Below are 8395 nucleotides of genomic sequence, written 5' to 3'. Positions count from 1 at the left end.
ATCACGACCTGAAGCATGAGGCGCTACGAAATCATTACTCCCACCTGCCTCGCCTTGCAATTGACATTCCACATAGAAATTTGGTTTAATTAGAAAGTGGAAAACAATAGCGCCAGGAAAGATTGCTCCTAATTGCAACAATTATTTTCTCCTGTGTGTGTTACTTATTTCAAGGTGAGCGGCTTGCGCTGTCTAATAACCTCGGAGGAGGAAATCAAAGGGCATGCAAATGAACTGGAGCGATGAATCACATTTACTCAGGGAGAAGGAAAACACGCTTTGGTTTCCATTAGTTAGAGTCAATGGCGGCCTTTTAAGGAACAAAGTCTGGCTCTCTCATAACCCACCTCTGCCTCAATAACCACAACATTGGGGCTGCAGAGTACATTTCAAGTTAGTCGTCGTAGATGAAAACGTCATCTCACGTTCAGAGCAGGCTAAACATCCGAGGTCAGTACCGGAGCTGAGGCAAATATATATTAGCAAAATAACTAAGCCAATAAGAGGCGAGGAAGGTGGTACCGTCCCCTACCATCCGGGGATTCGTAAACACGCGCCCCGTACAGAATCCCAGTTGTACTTTCTATCACCCATTAAAATGGGGCGATCACACCCAACAACTACTGTAGGAGGCACAGTAGAAGCCTACTGGCGCATAAGGGTGATATGTGCAGGAAAACCATTTTTAAACGTGGACGTCTCCTCCCAAATGCATCAGTTTGTTCAGCACTGAAGCAAGCTCTTAGTTATGCAAGATTCACATGATTTCTTATCTCTTAATGCAGGTCTTTTTGCTTCTGTTGCATGTGTGGTATTTACTGTCAACTTGTTTTTGTGGCCGCCCTGGCTGTTTTGAAATCAATATCAATCCCAGTGCTGCTGACACAATGTAGATATGCACTTTAGTCAAACAAACAGTAGCTGCGTTGTGAGCTGTCTGCCTTCTAATCTGATATCAACCAAATGTTTATGTCTGGACTTTTTTAGGTAGGAAGATATGAAGCTGTCCTGCATGTTGCTACTATATTGACAGCATTTTCTTTTATTGATTTCTTTAATAAAGCAAGATAATAACAATGATATATATTTTTTTAGATTTTCTAGTTTCTAGATTTAAAGGTCCATTTCCTTGTTCCTTAAATGGCATGTAGAATGGAAACAAGTGCCCTGCTGAAATGAGGAGGAAACTGTTAAACAACGATGGATGAGCAGAGTTGGTAGTGTGAACCTGTTCATCATGCAGAATTTCCTATTCATTTTAAAACAAATATATCACCTGGATTGAAAAACATTTGCAAACTTTAACTGGCCATTTGTTCCTTCACTCTCTGTAATGTCTGAGGCAAGTTCATTATTGTATTCACATTAGAGATGCAATTAAAATTGTGTTAGCTCTTAAAAAAGAAAGAGTCTCATCACTTCCTTCAGACTGGGACTGAAATGATACATGCTTCCCTCCCACCGTATTAGTTCATTTCTTTCAAAACATTTTGTAGATCCACTGTATGTTCATTCTGTGGATTTGAGTCCCTTAATAGCCACCTACGTATGACGTATGAAATTGTGCCTGTCTGCTTCAAACGTTCAAAATTGTTTTCGATCACAGTCTTCACAGCTGATACAGTACATGCTGAAGGCATAATCTCTCTAGGTTGACTTTGGAGCCTCTCGGTACCGCCACAGAAGGGCCTGGAGAGCTTCCTGGTAAAGGTGAAATCCGGGCCTGGACCTGGGATAAGTGGAAGAAGACACAAACAGAATGAGGCGTGGTCAGTACAGAACACATTTATAACACAATGTGTTATCAATTTAGAACACATAATACATGGATTAGAAGCAATGGGATTTAATAAATAAATAAACTGTCTTTGAATAACCAGATTTTTGTTTTAAAGATATTCAGTATCACTACACTAGGTGCAGTTTTTAATTCATTATTAGCTGTATTATTTTGTCATAAACAAAGAGGTAATTGTGTGATCCTGGTGTTTATCTTTATCATTGCTACTTTGAATGTCCAAAAGGAATGTAATGGCGGGCAATAATACTGGACGAAAACACAATATGGGTGGAAATGAACGACTTAACGGTGCGTCTGCCCTCCGTCAGGGATTTTCTTGTTGTAATATTTCAGCCTGTACAGTAAACACTGTTCATGAAAGCACCTGTTGAAGCAGTTTTGAAAATTAATAGGGACATTTTATGGCGATACTTTTATTTACACTTCACATATCTTCTTTGAGGTTGAAATACAATATATTATTTTTATTTTATGATATTTAGACATGGTTTCATGATATTTATTTTAGTCAGAATTGTATTCAGTTTTTCCAATTTTCTCAACAGTTCGCATCAAGCTTTTTTTTATTTTTCTTTTTTCTGCTGTATATTTGATGAATTTGACTTGCACCTGGTTCTGCTGCTGGTTGGACTTTTCAATTACAAATAAATATCTATCTATCTATTTGGTTTGTTTCCGTGTCAGTAGTTTAAATATGGTAACATGTTATTTAATCTGCGTATTATTCATTCTCACCACTCATGCTTTACCACAAGTCCCGTAACGCAATGAAATAGTTGAAGTCCTAAGACCGGACATGAGCAATCTCTTTGTGTTTTAGTTTTCGCATTACACTCCATTAGAACCAATTTATTCCAGTAGAGATGGTCCTTGGACATTTTAGTATTGCAAAAACAGACTGACAAATAAACAAGCAGAGAAGCCATATCTACTTGAGAGAACCAGACATGAATTGGCAAACTAATGTTTCTTAATCTCATCGTGCAGTTGTCACGATCGCAGGAGTCTGATTCCATGGCAGATCATGAGTGTTGATAGAAAGCCAGTTTCAAACAGCCCGTGCGCTGCCGAGGATTTTCACTGGCCATTGTACAAAACCTAATTTTCCTAACCGAGCTCGGCTTGATCGCTCCCAGCGGTGCCAAACTCCCGTCTCCCACCCATGAGGCTGCCGATTCTCTTCGCTCGCAACAAATCTTTTTTTAGAGTCTGACGCTCCAGATTAACCTTGGATGCGCAACAAGTAATAATTGTCTTCTGACCTCAACCTGTGGCCCCTCCCCCAGCTACACGCACAGAAACGCACTCGCTGTTAAATGCCACAATTACGAGTAAGGTCAGCCATCCCATCGGCTGTCGCCGAGCGGTGCATAATTCATTAGCAATCTGCTTGTCTGAATGATCACGTGTTTACACATCATAGAGAGCAAAGGCGGCGATGATATGAGGATTTAAAACGCGACAGGAAAGAGTCCGGCAACATGGCCTTGGTAAGATATGATGACAATGCTGCTGCTGTACCACACAGACTGCCGTTTCACTGTGTGGGCTCTGATGCTCTTTCCGTTTTAAAAGGACATTAGTGCTAATGGTAATGGTGTCTCAGAGGTTTCCAAGCCTCTTTCCAGTACAGCCCTGAATAGACGCAGTCAAAGAGCTCAGTCCATTAAGAAAGCAAACAAAGGGTATTTTTCATAGAACACACAAGACACCAAGGTAAACACTTCCCTCACAAAAGCAATGTGACTTATTCAGGTTATTTCTAGTCAGTGGCCTGTCTGGAAAAGCTGGGTAAACAATCCCTTCAATATCAGAGTCAGCGTTTGACGCTCAAGAAGGAATCCTGTGTTTTTGCAGGGTGGCGCCCACTTTCCGATCACTGTTCAGAAACTCTTGGAAAAAAAACCTTATTGACACCTTTCAACACTTAGCATCAACGTGAGAACCACGGGTTTTCAATCTCAGATCACGTGACAGCAACAGTATCTGCATTGTGAACCATGGACCCAGGGTCATCAACTTCCTTAGCCTGTTTTAAAATGGAAAGCAATAAACAGTCTTCTCTGTCCGCTAAAAGAGAGAGGCATTCATTAAATTAGGATTGGCCATTAATATTGTTTACTGGCGATGTGTCTTCACATTTTGGAAATGTAAAATGTCAGAAATAATGTTATTTTAATGCAGAAATTTTAGAATGTGTCAATGTATTCTAAATACTTGCAGAGAAGTGCAGTATTTCATAGGTCAATTGGCACAGTGAATAAGGGCACTGGAAGAGACTCAGCTTTCCTTTCATTGGGGAACTCAGTCCAACTTTTTAGGGTCAAAATAACAAAACAGACGCTTGCCGAAACCCGGGATTGAACCAGGGACCTTTAGATCTTCAGTCTAACGCTCTCCCAACTGAGCTATTTCGGCACAATGGAGCATTTCACTAACTTATTTTTGAACATACATAATACAATGTAAATTATGTTTTTGTTTTGACAATATGCTTCAGAGGGCATGACAAAAGGTCTCTACAAATAGCAAATAGTCCCCACCAGGATGTGTGCTTCCAAGAATTGGTCCTTACAAGGATACCTGTACGAGAGAGCGCACACATGCATACACAGTACATACAGTGCCCTCCTTATAGCTTGTTTTTAATCGTGACTTATTCCTTTAACAGCTGTCAGGCAAATGGCGAAGACATTTTTGGATACCTGTAAAATTTGAAACATTCTCAAATATTATCATGAATTTTTTTTTTGTTTTGAAAGGTAAAGGCATTATAGCCAAAACAAATGTTTTTTTGTTTGTTTATTTACACACACACAAAAAAAAAAAAAATTCTTACTTACTGATCATTTTGCACTGGTCACAATGTCCAAGTCCAGATTCAAGTGAGTGACAGGTGCAACTTGAGACCTGACTCCCCTCATCTCTGCCACGAGGTGCACTAGCACATGTCATACTGAGTTCCTCATAATTGCCAGATTAAAATGCAAATGTGGCGGGTATTTAAATTGAACATGGGAACAAACGCAGGCACATTATGAAAATCAGAGTACGGCCAAGACAGCCACAACCTCTTAAAATGCATTTCATTTAAAGCAGTGAATTAAGTCGTGAAAATACGACGCCCTTTTCCCCATCACAGCCATTATGGAGCCATTATAAACCTGTGCAAAGTGTGTAAATAAACCACCACATTGGCTTTTCCAGGGGGTCAAACATGAAACTGAAAAACATTTCCTCAATGAGAAGCTAATCGTTCATTCCGCCTCTGCGATTTGTACGGATAAGCCAAGCAATTGTACGGACCCGAAAACCAATCGATACAAGCCCCATTAAGCTTAACAAACCTGGTTTGAATTCAAAGAGCCCACAAGCTTTTGCCGAGCTCTGTAGTTCAAAGTGGAGCTCGTGATATAAGCATTCTGACATTTGACTGATCTGGAACTCCATTGTTTTCAGATACCCGCGACGTGTTTCATGTGTCCTCCAAACAGGAGGTTGTGCGAGTGCGGACCTCACTGCTACGATGACATTCATCAACCGGAGCAACACATGAGCGTTTTTCCCACCTGTAATGAGAACTTCAGTTGCAGCAAAAAAAAAACCAAAACTGTCAGTCATGTCAGCTGGCAACAAGCTTCGGGTGGCTGCGAGAGCGAGATATAGAATTTGAAATAAATTGAAGCAAAGCCGATAATATAGCCATGGCCTTTCTGAACAGACTGGTTTTGACATTTGGAATGATGGAGCACGCTGAAGAATGAATAATCAAGGGATGGAAAGCCACAAAAACATGAAGTATCGAGTGCAGGATTGTCAAACTGATCGACAAAAGGGCCACAGTGGATGCAGGGTTTTGTTCCAACCACAGCAAATATAGGTCCACCAATCAGGCGTCAGCTGAAACTAACAGCACCAGACTGGTTGGTGAGATGGTGACCTCTCGACTGGTTGGCACAGGGCCACTTTGGCACCCCTGATCTAGTGTATCGCCTTTTATTGTGGTGTGTTTTGGGTTTTTTTGCGCAGTATTAGGGGCATTATGAAAAACAATCATGTTTTAAAATGCTTTTGTAATATACGTAGATTTAGTTACTGGAGTAAAATCATTAAATACTTTACAAGAGGTAAAGGATTTTAAATTTTTCTCAACAAATAGTCATTTTTTTAGATACAAAATGTCATCCTAAAATGGTAGCTTCGCGTCAAATTAAAATTTGAAATGTTTTTAATTTCAAACTTATATCAAGTAAAATGGCAAGGAAGGACCATGAAGAACTGCAAAAATGGAGGACAAGCCCAGGAGTTTTCAGCAGCTTGAACCAACATGTTTGTTAATATAAACAAAGTTGACTGGCCAAATGTCATCATGGCCCGACATGAGTCGCTGCATTTCAACCACGTCACGTCGCATACAAACTCACTTCTGAAACCTTGATTTGAGGAGCATGTCAAGATGTTCTCTACCTTTCATATTTGTCCTCATCGTTGTCATGGACACCATACAATTTATTGGTAAGTCCCTCACCAATAAAAACGCACTTCATCGTTTCAGAACAATAGTTATCAAGGGTTAAAAGGTTGCTCTGTGAGGTTCGTAAGTGTTTACAGTGAGCAGTGCCTCATCCACCCCAAAGTCCTTTGAGGCTTGACGCCATGAAGCAAATGGATCACACGCGCGGTAACGCACGTGTCGTGACGGCTGATTTTAGAAATGTATACAGTCACAAATGGATGAATATCATTCTTTCACACATAAGCATTTGTGAAGGTGATGTTTTATTTTTCCAACACTGTAGATAACTCTTAAACTGGGAAGACCATAGGTCCCCTTTATTCAAGCATCATAAGCTGCATATATGATTAATTCATTTCATTCAAGACACATAACTGAATTGGACGACAACGTTTATATTTCACTTTTAAATATGAATTCCAGATAGACGTCTCTCAATCAGAAAAGTGCTCACATGGATATTCACCGACCAGGGTCCTTGGCTGTTTACAAGGCTGAATAGAGACTATTTCAGACCAATGAGTTCTTTGTGCCATTGTGTGATGGAGAAAATGGCTGGAATCATGCAATTATGTGAGCCAGGGATACAATAGAAGGACAGTGCAAGGACCGAGTAAGATGTATATCGGAAAGGAATGGGGAGGGGTGAAGCTGCACTGGCAGAAACAAACCTAGAGAGACAATGTTAACAAGATTAACCAAATCACTTGGATGTCTGACTTCCCCAGGCTGTTTGTGTGTCTGATTGATGGTGACGGGTGGATGGGATTCACTTTAAAGCGGAGCTGAGGTGACATTTTCTCACCTTTCTATCAAGCGTTTGAAAGACTGATCGGACAATATGGCTGCGTTACTGTCAACAACGGATCCTGCTGCCTTTCAATAGGTTTTTCATGTCCATTTGACCTATTATTATTGTTTTTGGCATTTGAAATATGGATATGGTCAAATTCAAATGACCCCAATGGGACAGAAGGTGCAGAACCAGTTGTTATTTTTAACAGAGAGCCACAATGGTGATGTATTGCTTATCCTCTTCGACGTAGGTGAAAAGAGGACCAGACTTCAGAATTCTGGCTGTCCATTAAACGATTAAACAAAACAATGAATGTTTTCTGGTCCAGTATCAGACGTCACACTGTCTCTAAAATATGGACTCTGCGGCATGTTCTGAATCCAACTGATGACGGTGAAGACTGGAAAATATAGCAAGTGCAGAATGTCTGAAACCAAAGTAGATTTTTTCCAACTAATCTACTATCCTGATCATTTGTTGGTGTTTTGTCGGTCATTCGGTGGCTAAAGTTAACCAAACTAATGTGTTACAACACATGATGTCAATTGTTAGTTTAGATTATCAGTTCATACGACCTTAGGGATGAGCTCCCTCCTAGCTGGAACACAGAACTACAACAACATCCCACCTGACCTCACTGCCCAGCAGATGAGGTATTGCTCGTGACTGTGTCCAAGACAACAATCCTGCAGTCATGTCATGCAAATAAAACTGCACAAATATAGGTGTGGATGGCCACGGCGACCCTGACAGACACCGCACATGTGCTCACAGAACTGGAGTTACATCCAGGTAACTAACATTTGTCATGTTCTTGCATTTCAATTTGGTTTGTTGTTTGTTTAATGTCTATAACATTTCAAACTCCACCATAATGGTTCTGATTGTTCATAAAATGAAATGACGGAAGTAAAACATTATTAACTTGCTAAATCAGCTTTCAATCTGTCTTGTTAATAGTCACCTCAAAGGTTTTCAGAGATCAAAAGGCTGACTAAAACAGCTGATCCAGGAGCTGGTAAAGGGTCTGACGTCCAGGAGAATCATCTTTGACTGTATATATATATGTGATAATATGGAAAGGCTTTTTAATAGCAAATGATGTCACATCTCAGACACTTTTATAACCTGCTATCTTAAAGAAAAAACATCTCTCAAGAAGATGATTATCCTTTTTTTGTCCTTGAGGACAATATATATATATATATATATATATACATAGACATGGAATTAAACAGGACAGTAAAGAGATGGATTCAATTCAAATGAACACTGAAGTTGT

General features: G+C 40.0%; 1 non-coding gene across 1 annotated transcript; it reads right to left on the bottom strand.

The window, feature by feature from the left end:
- Nucleotides 1-4146: 4146 nt before the first annotated feature.
- trnaf-gaa (transfer RNA phenylalanine (anticodon GAA)) lies at nucleotides 4147-4219 on the bottom strand. Its single transcript has one exon. It is a non-coding gene; the product is annotated as a tRNA-Phe (tRNA).
- Nucleotides 4220-8395: the final 4176 nt, after the last annotated feature.

Source organism: Synchiropus splendidus, chromosome 9, assembly GCF_027744825.2.
Source record: "Synchiropus splendidus isolate RoL2022-P1 chromosome 9, RoL_Sspl_1.0, whole genome shotgun sequence".
Taxonomy (NCBI): Eukaryota; Metazoa; Chordata; class Actinopteri; order Syngnathiformes; family Callionymidae; genus Synchiropus; species Synchiropus splendidus.
This window is presented reverse-complemented; position numbering and strand designations above follow the sequence as displayed.